The sequence below is a fragment of the Zalophus californianus genome, chromosome 7, assembly GCF_009762305.2.
Source record: "Zalophus californianus isolate mZalCal1 chromosome 7, mZalCal1.pri.v2, whole genome shotgun sequence".
Taxonomy (NCBI): Eukaryota; Metazoa; Chordata; class Mammalia; order Carnivora; family Otariidae; genus Zalophus; species Zalophus californianus.
This window is the reverse complement of record NC_045601.1, coordinates 10,496,739-10,521,320: the sequence shown is the minus strand read 5'-3', so window position 1 is coordinate 10,521,320 and position 24,582 is coordinate 10,496,739. Positions and strand designations below refer to the sequence as shown.

General features: G+C 53.4%; 1 long non-coding RNA gene across 1 annotated transcript; it reads left to right on the top strand.

The window, feature by feature from the left end:
* The first annotated feature begins 723 nt into the window (after positions 1-723).
* On the top strand, positions 724-22,996 carry LOC113927680. The gene is made up of 3 exons (XR_003521714.1): positions 724-960; positions 20,417-20,474; positions 22,760-22,996. It is a non-coding gene; the product is annotated as an uncharacterized LOC113927680 (long non-coding RNA).
* The last annotated feature ends 1,586 nt before the right edge of the window (positions 22,997-24,582 follow it).

The window sequence follows — 24,582 nt, the reverse complement described above, 5'->3', positions numbered from 1 at the left end:
TGCAGAGTTCAGGGATGACTCGGCTCCAGGTATGTGCATGCTGGGCCCAGGCTCAAGGGGCAGCAGCTGCTCCAAAGAAGCTTTTTCTCACAATGATGGCAAAAGTGCAAGAAATCACATGGGACAGACAAGTTCTCCTCAGAACCTTCATGTGTGACTCTCCCCAGATGCCTGCTTGCCTAAGCGAGTCATGTGGGCAAGCACGAAGCCCGTGGAGCAGGGATGTCTAGCTCATCGTCATGTGTCACTGAGGACCTTGGCGGTCTGCGATACAGTGAGTGTGGCGATGCTACCTGACTCCCCTTCCTTCCTCTTCCATGCAGTGGAGGCCTCTCATGCCCCAGCTCCTGTACAGTGAAGCCAGGTCAGGGTGAGGGTGTGGTGAAGAGTGGGGGCGAGGATGGAAGGGAGAGGGGAGAGGGGGTGGACAGTGGAGGGGTGTGGAGCGGCCCAGGTGCCATGAGACGGTCTAATAAGGACTCAGTTTCTGTTCCAGTCAACTGCCGGCTTTGTGACCTCAGACAAGCCAGTTAACCTCTCTGGGCTGCCGTGTCCATGTATGTAAAATCAGGGTAATAATGGCCCAGAGATGAGGAAAAGAATTAGCACCTCCAGGTCCCTGACCCACAGACAAGGGGCAGGAAACGGCAGCCTCTTCACTGCTTCTCAGTTGGCAGGGGGACTTGGGTGCAAGAGTAAAGAGAGGAGATTCTCACTACAGAGCTGGTCGCTAGAGAAGGTCAAGCAAAGAGCATGCAAAGAAAGGAGACAGGAAAATGCCCCATGTGAGAAGGGGCAAAACCAAAGCAGAAGTTGACTCCAGAGAGACCTAGGAGGTGTTTTCAGCATTTATAGACTCAGGGAGCAGCGAGGATTCTTCCAGCAGAGGCAACAGAAAATCCCGCCAAAAACTGGTGAAGTCGATGGTGCAATGTGTTACTTCACACCAGGCGTTTGCAGGTAGGAGGGGGCACCAGCTTCGGCCTCTGGGGGCTCTGGGCTGTGCACCCACACACAGTCTCGCGAGGAGGGGCGAGGAGCCAGGAAACCCGCCCAAGCTGGACCCCAGGCCCACCTCTAACCAATCACTGCCAGGGAGATGAGCTTGCTCTTGGGCTCCTGGGCTTGGGCCAATCAGGAGGCAGAGCCGCGCTGGGGGTGTGTCAGGAAGGACCCTGGCGGCGTCGCCTGGGCGCCCCCGGCGCAGCGTGAGGCAGAGGAATGTACTGGGACCAGGGAGAAGTTGTGGGGGCGCACGGCGGGGCTGCCGTCCTGTGTGAGCGGCCAGCTGGGGCTCCGGGCGCGCAAGGGCCGCGGGCCCCAACACAAGTCATCTAGACGGATCCAAAACCCGCCGATGCCTCCCAGTAACTGGCATCACGCGGAGCCCAGCACGGAGCGCAGGTGGGAGTGGGCTGTAGCGCTGGGTGGGGTGTGCAGGCTGTGGGCCCCGCTGGTTGCCGCCGGGCACGAGAGTCGGGGTTCCGCCAGCCCCGCGGACTGGTGGAGGGGTGGCCTTGGGACCCACAGCTCCCCACGACCGGCTGGACCGCAGTGGCGTTCCGCGTTAGCACCGGGCAGCCATGGATGGGGAATTCCGTGCGCCTTCCACGCACCGCTTCTCGCCGTCCGCATTGGAAAGCAAGGCCCCGCGGGAGGGCTGGGTTTCCTTGACGCCATCTTCTTGGGGCCTGAGCGTGAGTGGAGCTGCTGCACGTGCGGCTGTCGACCCCCTGTTTCAAGGCCAAGTCCCCGGAGCTGTAGGTGCAATTGGGGGAGAGTTTTCAGGATGTGAAAGCAAAAGGACTGTAGAGACCGTGGGCCCCAATACCGTCATCCCAGAGCCGTGGCTCTCCGTCCCCAGCGGGCGTTTATTCCCAGGTAGGGGGCAGAGGTTGGGGATGGAGAGGTTGGGCATCAGAGATGGGCCCAGGAAATGGTGGCTCTCAGACCTGGAGGCTCTTGGATCCCAGCTGGCAGGGAAACCCGGGATGGTTTGCTTCATCTATAAACCGGGTGGGACAGCCTCAGTGTGTGCCACTGTGTAACCGCCCACCACAGACACCTGTAGCCAGGCGCCAATGCCCGGAAATGCCGGAGTCAGCAGGTCTGCTCTAGTGTCCCCATTGTCCTCCCTGCCGCTTTCCCCTGGATATCAGTCACCTTCTAAGGGCTTCTCCACACCTAAGCTCCCATTCTGTCCAGCCTGGGAAGTCTTCATTAAGGGGTGTGGTGCCCTGACCCCTCAGCTCTTCTCAGTTTATGGTCTGTGGCACACGCTTGCGACTGGATACCGTCAGAGCTTAGTCTTTCAACCTCCAAATGCCCAACACTTGCTTTCAAGACAGCTGTCTCTGTGATGAGATTCAAGAACCAATTTTAATCTGAAAAACCAAGAACTTGACACTCTTGCCTCTGGGTTCTTTTTATTTTCTGGGCAGGGTGTGCTCCTGAATTCATGGGAAGAGTGTGATAACTGGACACAACAAGGAAATATGCATGAAAGAAACCTCAGTGAATGACACCAAAGTTCATCCTGTCACCAGAATGTGATTAAATTGAGAATTTCTTTTTGATTTGAGATGAGAGGCCAATCAGAGTTTGGGACCAAGTCGACAAAGAGTTTGTGTGGAGAGCAAGGGAAAAGATCACTCGGCTGAGAGCCAGCTAGGAGAGCAGAGTTCCAGTCTGGGGGCTGATGCTACCTGCGGGCCTCAGAGCAAGTCTTAGCCTCTCAGAGGCTCACTCAGTGTCACCATCTATAATATGGGGGTGGACCAGATGATTGTTTTGGTGTGTTCCAGCTCTGAAGCTCTGTGATGCTAGGATTCGTGCCAAGAATAATGAAGGCCAGAAGCCAGATTTCTGATCTTGCTGAACTGACCACCTCTCCTTCTTTAAACTGGAAGTGTACTTTCCAGTTTCTAAATCTGATTGTTTCCGTAATTGTTGGGCACTAGGTTGACAGTGGACAGCAGATGACAGCATCAGAGTATAATAGGAAAAAAGATCATGGGGCTTTGAAGTTAGACCAGCTCAGGATTTATGTTAGGAGGTGTTCAACTGAAAATAACTGATAAATACCTGAGTAACAGTGACCTCAACCATAAAGACATTTACTGCTTACTCAACAACAAGTCTGGAGGTGGGAGGTCCTGAGGTTGGTTTGACAGGCCGGCGGTCACACATTCCAGACTTTCACTTTGCATCTTCAGCTGGTTGGCTTTATACCTGCCACCTCATGGATCTTTAGAGGCTGTCCCAGGCCACACATCTGACCTTCCCACAACATGCCCACCGGCAGGAAGGAGAGGTGGAAGAGTCCAAGGGCATTTGTTCTCAAATTGTTCACCCCTTTCTATCAGGGAGAAGCTCTTTCCCAGAGGCCCCCGATTTCTCTCCCATCTCATTGGCCAGAACGGGCCCCATGCTCACTCCCACACCAACCACTGGCAAAGGGCGACAGGATTCTGGTGACCAGCTAAGACCCATTATAATGCTCACAGGATCCGCCACCTGGGTTTTTAAATTTGGGCTTCATTTAAGTGTCTGGGTGATCTTGAACCTGTCACTCAGCTCCTCTGTGCCTCATTTTCAGCATCTGGAAAATAGGGGGCTGTGGGAAAGACTAAGAAAATGTGTGGAAGGTCTCTGGGGCATTTGATCCTCTCACGCGCGTGCCAGGCACTCAGGAAATGGTAACTCTTGTGCTTCCTAACACCGCTTTGGATGACAAAGAGGGTAGGCTTGCTGAGCTGTCTCGTCCCAGTTTTCAATTTCGATAAACTCTCTTTCCATGACAAGACACGCGTGAGCTTGCCAAAGTCAACACATCGGGCTCCATGTTTACCTCTGCAGCATCACTGCTCTAACCGGCTCTGTGCTGTTCTGTACATATTGGTTTTGGACAGTAGGTACTGCACATTTTGTCTTCGGATTTCTTCTGGGGGAGATTTAGCATCTGGCAGCGTGGCCTCTGACTGTGATGAGTCCCTGGCAAGCACTGTCCTGAGCGTGAGCTGGGATGAGACCTCTGTGAGGAGAGAGGAAGGGTGTCCGCAAGAGGGGCTCTGACTCCCCGGGAGAGGGCACTGGCTGTGTTCCCACGGGGTTGGCCAGGGCGAACTGCCAGTCAAGCAGGGGTTCTAGGGCTTCCGTCCCCTCACCGCCTGCAGCCAATCCATCAGCTCTCTCTACAACCCACCGTCCTCCTGCCATCTCTGCTCATCTGGTCCCAGGCCAAGCCGCACCCCTGGTCCCCCTGCACCTGCCCTCACCCCCTCAGCCTAGGCTCCTCCCAGCAGCTAGGCCATGGTTCGAGCATGGGCACCACTTTACATCTTGCTGCAGCTTGGGCCCTTCCCATGGCTTCCATTGCAGGTGGAAGAAAATCGAAAACGTCAAGGTCTGACCCTGGCCCCCTCTCAATGCCATCCTCACTCAGGGCCGGCTTCACAGCGCCCCATCTCGAGCACGCAGGGCCCCAGGCTTGCTTCTTACTCTGCTGTCACCGTCTGGAAGTTCTGAATAATTTCTGAGCAAGGGCCTACATGAATTATGGCCGGTCCCTGCCACCCGCCACACTCAGCTCGTTTGTCGCTGGAACACCCAAGTGTCATCCTCCTGAGCTTTTGCGGTTTCGCCAGCACTCCGTGTGGTCACTGCCTTCTCAGCGAGCCGGCCTCAGAGAGGACCCCCACCCACGCTCCCTGGCTGCCCGCCTGTGTGCTTTCCACCCAGCACCCAGCCTCCCGTCCAGCCATCTTCTGAGGCTGAGCTCTCAGGGCCCCTCCATTACACTCGATGCCCGGCTTTTCCCATTTACATCAGGGTCCTCAAGGTAGTGCCTGGCACCGAGTGAGCGCTCGATACACATGTGTCACTATGCTCATTATGTATGCTCATCAGAAGGGAAGAGCATAAAACTCTCTGATTCCAGAACCTAGGTTCTGTTTGTGGCTTGAAGGAAGGAAGTAGGGAGTTAAAAAGTGTCGTTCACAGAAAGCACTAGCTGTTCCATGATGACTTGGGACAGGGGTCATCTGAGGGACAGGATGAGTACAACTGTCCCTTTGGTGGTATGGCCCCCTTGAATATCCTGAGTATTTGGTGAAGACCTCTGATGATTTAATAAAATTAGGAACTGAAGTAAAGAACAATGCCCGGAGGAAGAGTACCTTACACACGTGTGCACACACACGTGCATAAACGTGCACGGAGACACACACATATGGACACACACCTCCCATACATGCACACACATGCATGCACAAAGACACACGCACACACACACAGAGACGCATACATATGCACAGCATGCACACAGAGCCTAAGGCAGTGTGTGTCTCTTCTGAGCAGCTGTGAGGTCTCAGTGGTAGACTGAGCCCCAGATTCAGAGGTCCGACGGGGCTGCCAGGGCAGTGGCCACTGGGCCCCGGGGAGGTACGCACCCCTCCCGAGAAGCCCTGTGCTCCAGCCGCCTCCGTCCTTGGGCCCACCAGCTTCAGGCTGAGAAGGAGGCTGGGGCGCAGATGACCCAGGGATGTCCAGCTTGTTCCACGTATCCCAAGGAGCACCTTTGGGAGACTGGGTAGCTCCGGTGCCCATCTCAAGGTTTCAGTCCCTTCTAGAGAAGATCTGGAGTGCATTTTAGGTTTGAAGACTAAAAATTACTCTCTCCCTTAAAGAGACCTATCACTGGCCCCAAATGGCTTGGCCCAAGGCTGACACATGAGGCAGCTTGACTCCTGGAACTCAGTGGCTTGTGTCCCCAGGGGGTTGTGAGACTGGGTGGAAAGGCGCCGTCAAGTGCCCAGTGGGAGGTCCTGGCACGCGACGAATGCTCAGTAAATGGTGGCTTATCGCTCATTTGGCTTGGTTGAGAACAACAGAATATACCCGGGCTAGTTTAAGCTGAAAGGACATGATTAGTTATTGGCTGGTCCACAGAAGCCTCGAGAGGGCTGGTGAAACAGAGCAAGGCTGACCTTCCAGCATCAGCACCTAAAATCACTGTACGCACCAGATGTCAGGAGCTCAGCCCCACTGCCATCTCAGCTGCCACCAGCTGCCCCTTCTGCCCTGGGAACTGGACCTGGTGGCCTGGGATGGGCTCTGCAGCCCCAGCCACCGTCTTCACCTGAAACTGGGTGCGTTTGCCTCACCAGGGCCAGCAAAACAGGAGCCCCCACATGGCTTACCTCTGAATTGAGGTCTTTTTTTTTTTTAAAGATTGTATTTATTTATTTGACAGAGAAAGACACAGTGAGAGAGGGAACACAAGCAGGGGGAGTCGGAGAAGAAGGAGCAGGCTTCCCGCGGAGCGGGGAGCCCGATGCGGGGCTCAATCCCAGGACACTGGGATCATGACCTGAGCCGAAGGCAGACGCTTAACGACTGAGCCACCCAGGCGCCCCTGAATTGAGGTCTTGTGTGATCATGTCTGATGGAAGGGCCAGAAAGCAGGTCTTCCTAGCTGCAAGGGAAGCTGGGAATCGAATCAAGACTCTCAGCATGACGATTTCCTCAAATATAGAAAAGTGATTCAGACAATAAAGTAGCTACAGATGAGACAGGTGGATGCTACAGGGAGCTTGGGCACCAAAATAAACAGAAACTTCAAAACATAGACTTCACCTAGGCCAAGGTCTTGGTTCCTCTGTCCAAGACCCATTTGGCATCAGTCTTTGTGATGGTAATAACAGGGTGTCCTGTAGGGAAAGACTGTGGCAGGACTGGGTGACGGCACTGGGCATGTGGACAGCCTCTGCCACCCAATGAGGTCTGGGGCTGGGGTCATACAGGGCAAATGTCCCAGTTACTGGGCTCTTGCAGCTTCTGATGGCCCCTGCTTTGAACCCCAATCAAAGTGCTAGTGGTGCAATTTCTCCAACCGGCTAGCAGGCCAGTGCGTGCCACCCAAGGGAAATAATAATAAAAATGATCATTGTCCTAATTTGCATCGTGCCCGGCACTGAACCAAGCACTTTAAATCCCTTATCTCTAAATACTCCCAGTAACTCGGCAAGGGAGGTTTATTACTACCCCCACTTGACAGGTGAAGACACTGATGTGCAGAGAGGCTAAGTCTCTCCCAGCAGGTATGCAGAGGAGCTGGGATCCGAAGCCAGGCCCTTAGCCATTGCCTGGTGCTGTTGCTTTACAAGCTGTGGATGGGAATTCTCAGTCTCACTCCCAACCTAGCCACATGTACTGCCATATAAAGGCCACAGTGGGTCACATGATTTATTCACAAGGTCCAGTATGACAACACTGGGTTTGAAGGGGAAGCAGTTTATCTCCGAAGGGTCTCAGTGTTCCTCCTGCATTGGCGGGGGGCGGGGGGGGTGGGGTTTGAAAGCAGGGCAGGGCTCCTGACAGCCAAACTGTCGGAGGAAGAGGGTGAACTCCTCCCGTCTCTAAGGACACAGCTCCTTCCAGGGGTGAATAGGGCCGGAAAGCAGGTCTTTCCAACCAGGAGGCCCAGAGGCTTGACATACAAAGTGCAAGGCCCCTTGGCCAGGGGCCAGGTCTCCAGAGAGAGGGTGTTGCCCAAATTGCAGTTTCTGAAGACAGAAAGGCTGTGGTTGGAAAATTGTTCTAGCTCATCCCGAACCACAGCTTGCCTGGTGAACTGGGTCAGCTCACGGTAGAAGCTCCGAGTGTAAAGTACTTCAGACTTGTTTGTTTGTCTGTTCATTCATGCTCTGACTTGTTTTTAGAAAATAATTTGTTGGGGCACCTGGCTGGCGCTGTCGGTTAAGCGTCCGACTCTTGGTCTCAGCTCAGGTCATGATCTCAGAGTCGTGAGTTCAAGCCCTGTGTTGAGCTGCACATGGGGCACGGAGTCTGCTTTACAAATAAAAAAAGGAAAAGAAAAGAATTTGCAGGATATAAGAAAACAAAACATGAAATTTATATGTATTTAAAAGATCCAGGAGAGTGATAAAAAAAAAACACCTCAAGATGAAGATATAATTGGAACGCAAATATGCAAGCCATGGGGGTCGGCCTGAGGAGCACAGTGGTCAGTGGTCATGCAGGGTGGCTTCGAGATCCTCCCGCAGGAGCAAAGAGGCCTCCATCAGCTACCTGACTCACACATATTCTCCCGGCTCCCGGCTCCTGCCGGTGTCTTTCCAGGTCAGAAGTCCTGTTTTTAGTCTGTTCTCATGGGGAACCTTACTCTTGCTCTCTCCCTTTCTGCCCTCATTTTCCTTGCCCTTCCCTGGGTTTATTTTCAGCTGTCTTTTCTTCCTGAAGCTGCAGGGGCTGCACAAAGGAGGCCAGGCTCCCGGCCTCCGGTGCCTCCCCAGCCTGGGTGAACGGGCAGCTCAGCCCCGCCCGGCGGCCTCGGCCCGAGTGGGCAGCCGGGTTTGGAAGCCAGCGCGGAAGGGGACCCGCACCTCGAAGCCGCCGGCGCTGGATGCAGCCGAGCCCCGGCTTCTCCTTCAGAGCTAAGGGACCGCTCTGACCTCCCTCGTTACTCCTGGCTCGTTTATAATCAGCTTTTCCATTATCTTGCCGCGAAGCCCTCCCAGAATCACATTAATTGCCTCTAACTACAGCTGGGTGGTTCATTTATTCTTTCTAATTTGGAAGATCCAGTGGTTTAACCCCTGTTTTTATTTTAAAAGCTTTAGGCGTTTTGTAAACTTCAGAGGCCCTTAAGCCAAAGTGGCAGACACAGGCCCATGTAAGTCCAAGTGCGTGTGCACGGCGGCACCCACCGTGGCACATGCCATGATACACGCAGGGCAGACCTGTTGGGTAAGGAGTGGGGAGGCGGGTAATATGATCAGAGGGATGCTATGTAAGCAGCACTGGTTCTGTCATCACCCACACCAATGACACTGACTGCGCCAACACCACTTCCACCTTCATCACCACCCCCACCATTGTCATCATCACCTCCACCACCAACACCACCTTCATCACCATCACCTGCACCACTGACCCCACCACCAACACCACTTCCACCTTCATCACCACCCCCACCATCGTCATCATCACCTCCACCACCAACACCACCTTCATCACCATCACCTCCACCACTGACCCCACCACCACCACCACCTTCATCACCACCCCTACCATCCTCATCATCACCTCCACCACCATCTTCACCACCCCCACTATCCTCATCATCACCTCCACCACCACCAATACCACCAACACCACCTCCACCTTCATCACCACCCCCACCATCATCATCATCACCTCCACCACCACCTTCCTCACCATCACCTCCACCACTGACCCCACCACCAATACCAACACCACCTTCATCACCACCCCTACCTTCCTCATCACCTCCACCACCACCACCACCAATACCAATACCACCAACACCACCTCCACCTTCATCATCATCCCCACCATCATCACCATCAACTCCACCACCACCAGTAGCAATACCACCAACACCACCACCATCATCTCCACCACCACCACCAATACCAACCATCACAGTTTTATTCCTTTGACCTAATCATTGCTTTCTTTGGCCGTTCTCTTTGAAACCATTACCTTGGTGTCAAGTAGTGAGACTCAGACTTGCTTTTCTCAATGACTGTCCCTAGGAGTAGAGCCAAGGGCTGAGGAGAGGTGAAATGAGTGTGTGAGCACACATGCACACGTGCACAGGCACACGCACGTCCGTCTTACCCGTTAAATCATGAACAAGGAAATTTGTAAAAAGGGAAAGTCTACTGACCCCTCTCCAACAACGTCAGAGCTCTTATTGTTTACATATTCGTATCTTAACAGAGCAGATCGTAAGTTTCTGTCTTAAGTAGATGATAAAAAAAACTGGATTATACTGAAGATCAGTGGTTCCTGTTAAAACAGAGACTGCCAAGGCTCACCCCGGCCTTTCCCGTTCAGTAGATCTGGGATCGGGATCGATGATTTGCATTTCTGACTGGTTCTCAGGTGCTACAGCTGCTGGCTCTGGAACCGCACTTGAGAATCAGCACAGTTAAAACACACCCGTGCTCACACGGCTCACGCACGTGCGCACACACCGCAAACACATGCATAAACACTTGCAGACTGGAGCAATCCTTTTTTATGTAAAAATGCCTGTCAAAATAGAGGTTGGAATGTGAAGAAATAAAAATACAATAAACTGGTGAGATAGAAATGTTAAAATCACTTTAGCCAGCTGAGAAGAGCAGCATCCTAATGCTGGCCCAGAGATGTGAATTTGGGGCTTCCACTGAAAATACGAAGGTTTGAGGTTAAAGGAAACAGAAGCTGCCCTGGGTGGGGGATGGAACAATTCTAGAACATGGAAGCCAAAGTGACGGGCTGACAGGGCAGCGGGTGGGGTGAGGCCCCGGAAAGAGGGATTCCTGCCCGAGGAAGAGGACTGGCGGGTTGAGCTCCAAGGGGCAGACCAGGTTGGCCATGTTACAGTATGTTGATGCAGCCACCACCCGGGTTCAGGCACAACCAGAGCCCCAGGGTTGGGGGCGCGGACAGCTGGGCAACTGAGTCAGAGGCCACCCTGGGGCTCAGAGCCGCCCCGGGGTGTTGCCAGAATTAAATGAGCTCCACTGCATGTCTGCTTTAAAGTGCTCTTCTGGCTAAAGGGCCAGAGTGCAGATGTCTGCCCCTCCTGGGAAGAACAGGTTGCTTAAAGTCATATGTCACTATGTGTTCCTTTGTCCCAGACTAGAAAGAAGAGGTGTGGGAAGGCTGTGGGGTCAAAGCCCCTGCCCTACCCCAGTCATCCACCACCTCCCCCTCAGTGCCTGGGACGCCCCTTCTGGCGGGCTGTTCTTCTGAGGGCCTTTCCATTTCCAGACCTTCTGCTAAAGGTACACGTGTTTACCCCTTAGGTAAACACCAGGCTATAGCTTCCAGGCCTTCGCATCCCTGTTGCCCACCCTAATCTGGGATGTGCAGGTTAGCCCCTCGCCCTACAGCCCAGGAGTAGATTTTAAGCTATTAAATCAACCTTCCAAACATCCAGGAGCAGCCAGAAAATGCAGGTGTCAAAATAGACCAGGTTTGGGGACCTCAGTATTCAGATGGAAAGAACCCTCATTTGAAGCCAATCCTAATGGTTCTAGACACACAAAATAGGGGCTTTTACCAAGAAGATATCCTAAGACCTCAAAATTTCTTGCAACAGACCCTTCCTTGCCCTCACGTCACGTCCAGGACGTTAATGCAGGTCGTGTCCTATGGGTCAGAGGGGGTCTGCTTGAGGGGGTTCCCTACACCTGCTGCACCTAGACCCCCCCCAGGGGAGCATTTGGAAATCTCAGTGCCCGGAATGCATCCCAGACCAATGAAGTCAGATCTCTGAGGGGTGACCTGGGCATGTGCATTTTCAAATGCCCCAGATGATTCTAAGGGGCAGCTAAGTTTGAGAGCCAGCGGCCTGGTCTTGTTCAGGGTGAGAGAACCCTGGTGGGCTTCTTCCTCCACCTGCTGGCTCTGTGGCTTCAGGGAAGCTGCCTGGAGCCTGAGTAGCTCAGCGCCCTCACCTGCGAAGTGGGTGAGTCAAGCTTCCATCACAGGGTTGTCATGGGCATTGCCGGGAATGTGTGAATGTACCCAAGGCACAGTCGTACCTGCCGAAAGGGAGATGCTATTATTTGTAATTTAAGAAACTGAGGCACAGGGGCTTTGTGTATACCCGTGTCTGGGTCCTGTTTCCCACGTGGAAAGTGAAACAGTCAGAGGAGAAAATGTCTCCGGTTGCTTTGAGCTCCAGCACTCTGGGATTCTGCAGTCAAAAGGGCTGAAATGAGTCATGTCTTCCTCTCCACCCCCTGGCCCCCCAAACCTGAGAAAACGATCTGAATCCATGCTCAGCAAAATAAAGCAAAACAGCACATTGCCTACGGAGTGATTTCTCCTCCCCGCCTCCCCGAGTGCTCCGGGCCCCTCATTTCTGCTGCCTCTCCACCCCCTGCCCTTCTTTGTCACCAGGCCTTCCATGTCTGGGGTGGAATGGACAGGGCCTAGGAGTGCCCAGTCAAGGCCATGACCCCCAAGGCAGTGCTGCAGGCAGACCAAAGCTGGGGGGGCTCTTGGGCCTCAAGAGAGGATGTTGACAAACATATGGAGCAGGGGTACTGGACCTTTGTGCTATTGACATTTGGGGTGGCTGATTATTTCTGGGGGCTGTCCTGTGCATCATGGGGAGTTCAGCAGCATCTCTATGCACTAGATGCCAGGAGCAGTCCCCCCTCATGACAGTTAAAAATGTCTCCAGACATTGCCACATGTCCCCAGGGGGGCAAAATCACCTGTGGGCCCCCCCCACACCCATCCCAACACCACTGATCTGGAGGCCCATCTTTCCTGTCCCACATGCAGAAAGAATGATGTTCCTTCATGTGTCAGTAAGATTCATTTTGTATTGCTCATATTTAAAGTCACACAAGAGAGAAGCGCTCTCCAAAGGGCAGAGTTGTTTCAACTCAAAGGTGGGCAGGGAAGACTAGAGAAAAAGTACAGGAATGGGGTGTTCTTCAGAGTGCTCTTGAAAGGGACAGAATGAAGCCTTGGGAGCTGTGGTGGGGAGGAGACCTCACCAACAGAGTTGACCGAGGCTGTGAGCAATGCTGGCCTCAGGGGCCCATGACCCTCCTGTTCCCAGAAACTTTCCCAGTCAGAGCCCTCGGCTGGGCAGGGCCTGGGGACTCCTGGGTGCGTTTTTCACTGCAGCCCCTCAGAGAGAGGTGTTCCCCGTGCATTGAGTGGAAAAGCAGGTGACGGGGCGCCTGGGTGATTCAGTACTTAAGCATCTGACTCTTGATGTCAGCTCAGGTCATGATCTTGGGGTCCAGGGATGGGCCCCCTGACCAGCTCTGAGCTCAGTGTGGAGTCTGCTTGTCCTTCCCCCTCTGCTTCTAGCCCCATGTGCACTCGCTCAAATAAAAAAGTAAAATCTTAAAAAAAATAAGCAGGTGACAGGTCAGTGAGGTTGTGATTCCTATTTTGGAAAAATAATATGTATCTCTCTACACACACGCACACGGGGCAAAATGTGACTGTAGATCCACCAAGATGTTAGTATGGTTAGGGGCAGAAACTGGGATTTCAGGTGGCTTTTTTCACTCATTCGCTTGTCTTGTCATTTTTCTACGCTGGACATTGTAGTTACTGGTAGGAAGTAAAAAATCACTCAAAGGCAAACAGTTGGGAAAAGGCACGTGAAAACCCAAATTGCCAGAAACAGCCCTGGGACACCAAGAAGCGGTTAAGAGAGGTGGGCCTGCCCCCCCCCCCCCCCCCCCCCCCGCAGCTAGGGACCCTCAGGGCGGAGGCAGCGCGACGTGCCAGCCCCGGCGGGGAGGGGGGCGGTTCTAGAAAGGGAGAGCGCGGAGGGCAGTGCGCTGGGTCGGGTGCAGCCAGGGGCCTTGTCAGGGGCGCACAGACCCTGCGCACCTTCGCGGACCGCGGTCCAGGCCTGGGGGGGCGGGAGGAGGGCACACCGCGGACACGGCCCTCGGGCGGGGGCGCCGCACGCGTGAGGACGCGGCCGTGACCGCGCCTCTGGGCCGCGGGGGTCCGGAGGGTGCCCGGTGGGCGCCGGGAGCCCCGGACGGCCCCGGTCGAGGGATCGGGGCGGAAGAAGGAAAGAGAGCAAGGCCTCGTTCCGGCCCATTCCGCGGAGGACCTGGCGGGACTCGGGGACCAGGGCGGCGGCTGCCCCCGGCTGCCCCCGGCTGCGAGGAGCCTGCGCAGCGGCCGCCGAGTCCCCAGACCGACAGCCGCCGCCCTGGTCCCCGGCCCCGGCCCCCGACGGCGCCCCGGTCCGCCACACGCCGCGGCCGCGGGGCCCGGGCTCGGCCGCCCTCTGCTGGGCGAAGCGCGCAGGGCCGCCTCGGGTCCGGCCCGCGTGCCCTGCAGCCGGAGGGCTCCCCGAGGCACAGGGAGCACAGAAACGAGGGAGGACGCTGCACGGGGCTGGGGGACGGGGCTGGGGGTGGACGTGTGCACAGGTCTTAGAAGGAAAGGACCTCGCGCTGCATCAGAGGAGGGCAGGAGAGGCTGACCTCGGCGTCGCACGGGGTGCCCCCGACGTTAGGACATGTGCTCAGCATCTACTGCATGCAAAGTGCTGAGTGCGAGGGGGGCGCGGGGAGGCAGAGGAGAGCGACATGGACCCGACTCCTCCGGGAGCTGGTGCAGTATGAGAGGGACAGGCGGGCAAACCAGCTCAGTGGGACTGGGGTGGGTAGTACAGGTGGCCGCAGAGAGAGGGCTCTGGGTCAGCTGGTGGGTGTGGAGCCGTGGTGGTGGGGGGGGGGGGGCAGTGTAGCCGCTTCCTGGGGCAGCTGCAATGGAAATGTACTTCCTCAAGGAGAAATTGATTCTGGAGGCCAGAAGTCCAAAATCAAAGTGTCAGCAGGGCCACACTCTCTCTGCCTCCAGGGGGACTCTGTTCCATGCCCTTCTCTTAGCTTATGGTGTTCCCAGAAATCCTTGACCTCCAATGACTTGGAGACACATCTTTCCACTTTCTGCCTCCAGCCTCACATGGCCAGCTTTCTCCTGTGCACCTGTGTCTCTGCCCCTGTTCTTAGGACACCAGTCATACTTGATAACATCTGTGAAGTCTCTGTTTCCTGGGTGTTCGGGAATGTCCAGAGAGGAGCTCGGGGCTCCACTCCAGAGGCCGAGAAAACGGGGAGAGCCGGATGATCTCATCTAATCTGAGCAGCCCTGGGGAAGGCGAGACCCACAAAGGAAACACTTCCAACAGGTGGAGGCTGTGATTCCGGAAGGAGGCAGTTGGGGCCTGTCTCCTTCCCCACGAGGGACCGGACTTAGGGACTGTTTGGGGTTTAGATCAACAATGTACTATAGGCAATGATTTTTTATTCCCAAAATTTAAAAAAAGGGCTTAATCACTTTTTCTAGTTAGAAGAGTGATCCATGGGGCGCCTGGGTGGCTCAGTCGTTAAGCGTCTGCCTTCGGCTCAGGTCATGATCCCAGGGTCCTGGGATCGAGCCCTGCATCGGGCTCCCTGCTCTGCGGGAAGCCTGCTTCTCCCTCTCCCACTCCCCCTGCTTGTGTTCCCTCTCTCGCTGTGTCTCTGTCAAATAAATAAATAAAATCTTAAAGAAGGAGAAGAAGAAGGAGAAGGAGAAGGAGGAGGAGGAGGAGGAGGAGGAGGAGGAGGAGGAGGAGGAGGAGGAGGAGGAGGAGGAGGAGGAGGAGGAGAAGGAGAAGGAGAAGGAGGAGAAGGAGGAGGAGGAGGAGAAGGAGAAGAAGAAGAGAAGGAGGAGGAGGAGGAGGAGGAGGAGGAGGAGGAGGAGGAGGAGGAGGAGGAGGAGGAGGAGAAGAAGAAGAAGAAGAAGAAGAAGAAGAAGAAGAAGAAGAAGAAGAAGAAGAAGAAGAAGAAAAGAAGAAGAAGAAGAAGAAGAAGAAGAAGAAAAGAAAGAAGAAGAAAGAAGAAGAAGAAGAAGAGTGATCCATGCTCACAGGGGAAAAAACAAATCAAACAGTACCAAGAATATAAAGAAGGCTTTAAAAAATCACCCAAACCTCAGCACCCAGTGGTAACTGCAGGCAAACAGTTTGATGACACTTCTCACATTGAGAAGAATGCCACATGGCCAGGCTTCCTGAGCTGTGGCTTTTGTCAGCACTTAATAATCCTGAGCTGTGGCTTTTGTCAGCACTTAATAAATCTGGTTTTGTAGATTCTTGTTAAGACTGTGCTTCTCCCAAAATTTGACCAGCAATTAGGACTTGCCTCTGCAAGTGGCAAGTGCTTTGCTCATGTAGCCCAGAAGATGAGGAAAGTGGCATCTTTCTCAGCGAGCCTTGGTGAACTCAGGGGGCGGAAGACCCAGGGACAGAAGCAGGAGACACCACCAGGGTGAATAATCAGGATCATGGCTGGAAGAAGCAGCCTGTGACCGGGGGAGAGGGTCACACTCCAAGTACAGGGTGTCGAGAGGGGACAGAAATGGGGGGACAGAGACCCCAGGGTCTGGAGGGTTCGAGCAGGGCCAAATTGGGTGTGCACGGGCATCGAAGGGAGAAAGTCTGAACAAAGCTCGTGAAAGACCCAGCTGTCAGTGGCAAGCTCTTGAGCACACGCGCGCACGCGCGCACACTACTTCTTTTGAACAACTTTCTATTCCGTGCTATTTTGTCATATTCTCTGCTGTGCCACGCCATTCCATTTCATTCCGTTATTGCTTTCTATTACAACTACAAAATACTGATAGCATTAACTGGTAAAGTTTCTAATCTCACAGGCTACGATTTCAAAAACTCCAGCCTGTAACAAAGGCCCATCCGTCCCTTTCTCACATCCCTAGGTCAGAAGGTGCCTTTGTCCTGACCCTGGGTAGCTCGGGAGTCTCTCCCCAGTTAGAAGCAGAACGCCCCTTAGAGTTAATCGCATCCTTCATTTACCTCTCTGCACGCCCGCCCTACCCTATCACCCAGGATGTCCCTCCTTCCTGGGGTCCCTCTCAGGGCGACAGAAAGAAAAGGAATGACAGCAGAATCTCTCTGCTAAAGTGTAAATTCCCCAAGACCCATCTTCTCCAACCAGAAGTGACTCTATGCTGTTTCCCCGCCCCCAAATCAGCGATTCCCAGCTTGCTAAGAATAATCCCCAATTTTTTAAACAATACTTAAGATATAAGTGAGGTGTTGCAAACAGCTATTGCTCCAAGTAACAGTGTTTATAAACTGCTTTCCCTTGAAAAGTTTTCAGTTGGGAGTCCAGGATTACAGCAACCCAGGGTCTCCTGCAGAAACAGAAATTTTTGAAAACGTGTCAATGCATAAAAGGTTTTATGTTGAATTTATCACAAACGCCACGTCAGGCCTTCAGATAACTCTAGAAATAAGAAAGTGACAATGGGAGGGTTTCAGCAGTATTTATTTTTTATTTATAATTTATACCCTGTCAGCTTCTAGAAAGGATTAGAGGTGGCATCCAATACAAGACATGTGTACAACATTAGGTTGCTAAAATGGGACTAGAAAATGGAAAAGTCATGCAGAAGGAGGAGGAAGTGAGGAAGGTGATAAAATTACTATGACTCTAGATTCAGCGTCGCGCTGAGCTTCCTGGTAGCTAAAGCAAGGATGGAAACGTGAAGCCTGTGTCAGCTTCATTATCCGAGTAAAGAAAAGAAAAACACAAGCAGTCTATTAGCGCTCTGAGGGACATCAGCGCCTCTCGGGCACTGTGTTCGATTGGTGGCAATTACAGGCCCTGGAGGAACGTGCCAGGAGGGTCCAGCTCTCACAGCCCGAGGCTGGAGGGGTCAGGGTCAAGCAAACACAGTGCACAGCTGAGGGAGAGCCTGGGCTCCGGTGGGGCATGGGGGGCTGCAAAGGGGCAACCAGCCCAGCCCTGGGCCCATCTTCTCCCAGAGGCCTGCCCTGCAGGTGTTCATAGCCCTAGGCAGGAGGCATGGCAGGGGTGCTAGTGGTGGCCTGGGGATCGCTGGCCTCCTAGAGCTCTGCCCCCCGGGAAGGGGTGCAGGGGGGGGGCCTGCAGCTGCACTGCTTGCAAGCTGCAATGGTCCTTCCCTCCTGGGGGGCTGCCAGGGCAGGTGGAGACGGGACTTTGCAGGTCAGAAGCGCCGTGGAATCCTAGCTCTGGCGTCCGTTAGATGTGTGACTTCAGGCGGGTTATTTCTCCTGGCTTGAGCCCCAGCCTGTGACCTTGGGAACAGTTCCGTCCCCTGCCAAAGCCCCAGTTTCCTCTCCATCTCCTGGGACGTTTATGAGGATTAAATGAGTTTAAAGATGCGCGTCTTCAGAACAGTTCCCCCCACACGGTAAATGCCATGCAGGTGCCAGGGTTCTTATTATTTGGATCAGTGGCTGTTCCTCCCTAAGTGGGTCTCACCCGAGTCCCCCTCCCTGTGGGACCCCGGAGTACGGAACCAGACCCGGTGCCCAGCGGGCGAGTGGCGCTGCCGCCTGCGGGACCGGACCCCCCTTTCCCTGGGCCCTGGGGCAGCTCAGACACCTCACCCCAGAGAGGACGCGGGGTCCCGCTCAGTTACAGCTCTGCCAGGAGCTCCCATCTTCTCTCTTTTAAAAAAGAGGAAAGTTAGTGCCAATGAGACCTACCTATTAACATGCAATCCTCAACCCACACCCTGCCGGCTCCCCGCCCTTCAGGGCTCAGCAGTGTCTCCGGTCATTGGCGCCTCCTGCTGGTGCCTCCCCGAGGCAGGCCAGGGCCAGTTTCCAGTCCAATCTTAAAAAGGAGGGGCTCTAATCACGGTATGTCCCCACCCAGCACCCACCAGCCACTTAATAATTGTGCTTTAAGTGAGTGAATGAATGAATGAAAGGAAATGCCAATTTCCTAAGGTCACAAGCTCAGAAAACTCCATGGACTTCCCATTGCTTTTAGGCAAAACCCAAACTTCTCATCTGTCAGTCCAGCCTTGGATAAATTGACTCACTTCCTGGCCGAGGGCCCACGCCTCCTGCGCGCCTCTCCTGCCCTCTGCACCCAGCTCCAAGGCCCGCCCTCCCCTGCCCTCTCCAGCTCATCCTCTCTGACCAGGTCTGGGGGAAGGGTCCTCACTGTCCCTTCCCCTTGGGGTAATCATCCCCATCTCGGCTATATTTACATGACCTTGTCTCCCTCCCCAGTTATAGTGTAAACAACTGGGGACTGAGACCAGTCAGCCACTTCCAAGTGCTCCCTGCTCATTTCTGACGACCCCCGGAGCGTGTCTGGGGGTCCGCACTGCCTGTAACGACATCACACCCGGGCCAGGGAGTGCAGGTGCTCATTGCAGACCGGCAGCCAGATGAGAGGGAGGCTCCTGCCAGGCTGCCCGGGAGAGCGATTCTAAGGTGTCGAGGGAGGGGAAGGTGCAGAATCAGGGCTTGGAGAGTGACAGCAACGCACGTGTTTTGGGGGCAGGTGAGAGCAGAATCAGGAGGGTGGGACTAACTGCAGCCTTTGCAGGAGCTTGAGACGGGGGCCTGTGGTAGGGAAGTGAAGGATTAGCAAAGGTGCTTTCCTGCAACACCTCTTCTCCCTGGAGCTGTGCTCAGACAGAGACAGAATGGGGCCCCGGTTCTCACTGTGGTGCCTGATCCAGCACGTTAGCCTCCCCTGGAACTTGACAGAAATGCAGATTCTCAGGCCCCACCCAGACCACTGAATTGGAGGCTCTGGGGCAGGCCCAGGACCTGGGTTTTCACAAGGGCTCCAAGTGAGGTTTGAAAACCATGGGTCTAGGCAGAGTAACGAAGGTGCACAAAGCCCTCTTTCCCCGATCCAAGCCTTTCCCTGCTCTCCCTGTGGCTGCCCAGCAGGCCCTGAGTGCTCAGGGGCATGCCAGGCTGGAGCGCAGGCTCTCTCCTGATGGTGCCTGGCTCACGAGGAGCAGGTGTGGCCTCTGAAGCCCAGGCCAGAGAGGGCTTCCACCCTCCACCCGAGGCTACGTTCTGGAGACCCAAGCATTGGGAGGTTGGGGTGGATAGGAGTTTGCTGCAGGAGGAGCCCCAGACTGCTATTCCGGATCAGATCACGTGTGCCCGTAACACAGGCAGGCTGCTTTGTTAAGCACTCCCCAAAACATGGTGATGTGAGAGCTCTCCTTCCACCCATTTTAGAGATGGAGACACTGGGCCTGCATGGGTCATTTGCCCAAAGTCATCCCAAGTGTAAGCGGAGGGGCTGGGCTTGGGGTTAAGGTTGGGAGGTTGGAGGGCGTTTGGAGGGTGGAGTCAGGTGGGGGAGGACCTAGGTGAGAGGACCCAGACCTCCCCTCACCCCCCCAGCTCCAGGAGACCCCCCTCAGGGAGGACAACCTGGTTCCATGGGCACTCTATGATTGTGAAGAATTTTTTAAATGTTTATAATGGCGTTTGTCATAAAGGAGTTTTAGCTGTGGAGAAAACGTTTATTGGTCTATCACAGTACTGAATTGACTCTTAGTAACCCACTGTGAACAAGGACGAGGTTTGGGGAGTGACTCCCCCGGGCCAGGGAGGACGCTGCTAGCTGAGGAAGGCTCTGGGCAGAGCTCCTGGGCCACACGGGGGATCCCACACCATGAGCCTCCAAAGAGGCTTGCAAAAGCACTCATCAACCGGCCCTTGTTCTGAAAGGGGGAAAAAAAAAAAGACAAAGCTAAGGCTACTTTAACCTGCCAACATGCTGCTCACTTGAGTCTCCTTTTGGAGAGCTAGGGCTGATCCTGGAGTGGGATCCACCCAAATAACCCCGGGAGAAGATAGATGTGAGCAGGTGTCCGCAGGGGGTGGTGTAGGACACCTCACAAACATGAGAAGTGATCAAAAACCCAAGGATTGTGACTGCCCCCGGCCCCTGGCCTTGACTTTCTGCCAGGTAAGGCGCTGAGAAGACTTCCCCCAGGTTGGAGTAAATGTTCCTCCGCTTATGCATAGGCTCAGGCTCCTGTCTTGTTTTGCCAGGTGTTCGTGAAGAGGGTGGAGGAGCGCCTGGAAGACTAAGGAGGCAGAGAGAGTCCAGGTGAGTCAGAAGACAGGCCGAGAGGGAGGCATCATCTTCTGGCAACTACAGAATAAACAGAGAAGGAAAAGGAGACGAGCAGAGGCTGTCCGGGAAGCTACTTCCAAACCGGAGATGCCTTGCATTCAGCAGGGGTTCGCCTGAAGTTACCGAGTGGCAGACGGAACACTCGCAGGCACTCGGAGCGACCCGTGACCTGGGGCCTCGGGAATGGGTCCCCGGACTATGGCTGGGGATGCCTCCTTCTTGGACAAGGCGCCCGCCTTCGGGCCCGTCCTGTGGCTGACCAACCCCCCCCCCCCCCCGGGGCATGAGCACTGACCAGAGCGGGGGTGGGGCAGGGGAACCTAGCTCCTGGGCCAGTGAACAGCTGCTCTGAGAGGGTGATGTCCAAGTTCGGAGCCTCGGAGAATCAAGTCATCGCACCGGGTCAGGACGGCTCCGGGCCCCTTAAGACTCTCTGCCTGCTGTGTGCTGGAGAGAGTTGATTTTTTAATTTCCGTTCTTAAAGCCCAGGCACGGAGTGGGGCATCACATGTGGCCACTGGGTGGGAGGGTATTAACCTGCCAGCGAAACTTTGCTAGTAACTCCCGCAGCCTCCCGGCAGGTGCCACCCAAGCAAAGCAGCTCACCTGAGCGGCTGACGTGCGAGGTCCATCAGATGTGGTGGCACTCAGCGCTGAGTGATTTAGCCCCCGGCCGAGCAGTGAGACGGGGCGTGGGCACAAACTGGGTAGATTAGGTAGAATCATTAGACTTCTTGCTAGGGCATGTTAGGTTCACGGGGAAGTGGCTGGTGGGGTAGCTTCGGTCTCACTTTACCTGGCCAGGTGGGCTGAGCCTGCGGTGTGTGTGCCCTTCCTGCTCCCGGGTACTCGGGGTCAAACTCCAGCTCGGGGTCTCCGGCCACAAAATAAAACTCCTCTGCAGGAGATGCGGGAGGAACCTTATGTTCAGATGCTGTTGCTAGACAGTGAAGTTTCTAAAATGAGGTGAGAAGCACCAGGGATTTTTTTTTTTTTTTTTTTGGATCTTTTGTTTTCAGAGAACGCTCCACCATCATTACTTCTGGAAGCCTGACCAGCTTCTGCACGGTGACCTTCTCTGAGGCCAGACACAGGGTCATCCTGAGTAATACTTGTTCGTATGGCTCATCTTCTCTGTTTCTCCCTGCTCAGTATGTCAGAGATGGTAAATGCATTAGGATCTTGCTTTTGATTTTTAATTTTTGGACTATCTGGTCATAAGACTGGGAGTTAGAAACCCCTGCAAGGGCCCAGAACCCACTGCAGATACTAATCTTTCATCATTCTCATGTGATTTCGATTTTTCTTGAGATTTGGTGGCTGAGGTCAATGTGGTCAGCATGAGTGAGAAGGGGAGGGTCATCTGTCAGCTTCACTAGGAGCTGGATGTGTGGTCTTGGACGCAGGGACCCTCTTCCCGGTGAGGCCGTCCCTCCCTCCCCCCTGCCTCCTCTCTCCCCGCCTTTCCTCCCCCTTCCCCCTTCCTTTCTTCTTTCCTCCCATCCCCTACCCTCCCCACCTCCCCCCTCCTTTACCTCCCTCCCTTCCTGTAATTACTAAGGGCCTATTATGGGCTTAGTCCTGAACCTGGAGAGACTATGCAAGGATGAACGCCCACTTCCCTGTTGGGGAGCAGGTGCTTTTCTCAGGTCTCACCAGACCTGTGTTTTTAACCTAGCCCTTCATTCCCTACTCCTTTGGTAATATTTGGAATACTGAGAAATTAAAGCAAAGGTACGCCTGTGAAGAATATGGATTCCACCCCCAAACTCATTGTCAGTAGACGTACCAGAGATGGCCAATGTGGACAATTCCCATGGGAACATCTTTGTATGTGAGAGAGATTTGGAAATTCCAGACACAAGGAAAACAGCTAGGCAAGTTGATTTGTTGAGTGAGAGCCCTAGGTTAAAGGGTCATCTGCCTCCAACTCTGGAAAAGCCTGAACAAGGTCCAGGGGCCCTCTCTCTTGACCGCTAAGGAGTTGCATAAAAAGGATGTGGTAGGCTTGATGATGCACTGTTCCCACAGATACTTGACTACGATCATCTGTAATAAAAATCTATGAGAAGAGAGTCAGGGCTGGCCCACAAACAAGTTTCAAAAGCAAAGGGTTTCCTCAATCATTCGTATCTTTTGACGAGAGGTCTTATGTTAGCTTTGCATGAGATTTACGACACGATAATTTTCTTAGCTTTGTAACCTCTATCCCAACTGAAGGATCTCTAAGTCACTGTGGCCACTTGTGTTCTCTTCAGACAGCGGACCCAAGCTGGCCAGAGCCCCAAAGCTGTGGTCGGGAGCCTCGAGTTCCAGGCAGTCACCTGGATGTGTGTGGTGGAGGGTCATCTGTCAGGCTGCAGACCTGGACTCCCACGCTAAGCCCGAGGCATCAGGCAGGGGCCGCATGAAGATGGATTTTGGAACGTTTTCAGATGAGCAGATAATAGGTGCTGTATAAATGTGCCAAGGTACTGCGGTTTGCCTTCTTAAGACAGTCCTTTAAGAACAGCCTTTAAGAGTGGCGCCTGGGTGGCTTAATTGGTTAAGCATCTGCCTGTGGCTCAGGTCATGATCTCAAGGTCCTGGGATCGAGCCCTACGTCGGGCTCTCTGCACACCCCTGCCTCCCCAGCTCATGCTCGATTGTGCACTTTTTCTTTCAAAATAAAATCTTAAAAAAAAAATAGCTTTTACCCTTTTACCCTGTCACTGAGAACGTTCACATGATCTCTTGTGTTCACTATTGTTTTGTGTGTTTTTTTTTTTTAACTAAGTGATGCCTCACCAAATGATAATGAGGCAAGCTTATATGAGAAATACAAATTAGGTCCTGAATTACTCCACTACTTGGGCAGAAAAGTTGAGCTCTATGTGCTTCTTGGTCTAATTTTCTCCCAAACTGAGTTATCTACCATCAGACAAAATTTGTTAACAGCCTCACTCTTACAGATCAATGTCACTGCTTGCAAGAGATGCTTACTTTCCTCTTATATAAGCACAGCCTTTGATAATTAATCCTGATAACACCAACATAGAGACCCCAATACTTGACATATTATTCAATGGCTCTTGGCAGAAAGGAAAGGCATCTCACTTGAATATGATAGAATACTATAAAAATCTGTATTTTACTGCCTTTCGTGAGAAATTTAACTATTTTGAGAAATAATTTTATAGTCTACCTGGCTGATTTTCCTTTATACTTAACTATTTGCTTTATTTTTAAAGAAGATACATGAAAATTGGTGACAATATACAACATTCTCCATGAACCAAACCTAGGAGAGATTAAATTTTGCCCCAAGTGAAATAGCTAAATTCAGTGGATTTTAATTACTTCTGTCCCCATGGGCTTCTTTTTTTCTTCTTAATTTCTTATATTTTCCCCTTAGGTTGCATGATTAATTTGCAAGTTGAGTCCCATACTGTCCATGAAGCGAAGCAGAATGTATGACAGAGGAGGTGATTAGGTGCCACCTTTTGACTGAGCACCAAGCAAGGTTTTTCCGACGTCGGCCTGTGTCAGCGCGACAGAACGAGGGTCACCTGTGGTCACACCTCAGTGCTGCTGGGCTCTGCAGCGGCTCACTCCAACTCCGGATCATTAGAATCCCGGTTTCTTGTGGAGATGGGCAGCTTGGCATCATGTGAGGCCCTTCCCGTGCCCTATTTTTCATTCTGGGGTTGTTTAGAAATCATATTTTCTTGACTCTGAAGAGCAGCCCATGGATACGTTTTTATGGGGTAGCAGTAACTTCCGGAATACATGTTGGGTTTTTTTTTTTTCCCGTGAACGAATCCCGAGGCCTAGGAAGTCGCCCCTCCCTGCCCATCGTATTTTCTCTATATTGCTTTCTCTAATAGCTCTTTTGGTGCTGAGATTCTAAACGTAAAGCTTAACACTCAACCAGCGTAAGCAACATTCTTATGGAAAGCCGCCTTAATGTTGGCTTATGCATGAAATGGAAATGGCTTGTGTTATCCATCCTTTAAAAAATTTCTAGTGCTCAGCCTCCATGAAATGGATTGCTTATGGGGAGATAATGTCTGTTCTATTCCTTTTTAAGTCTGTGAAAAAT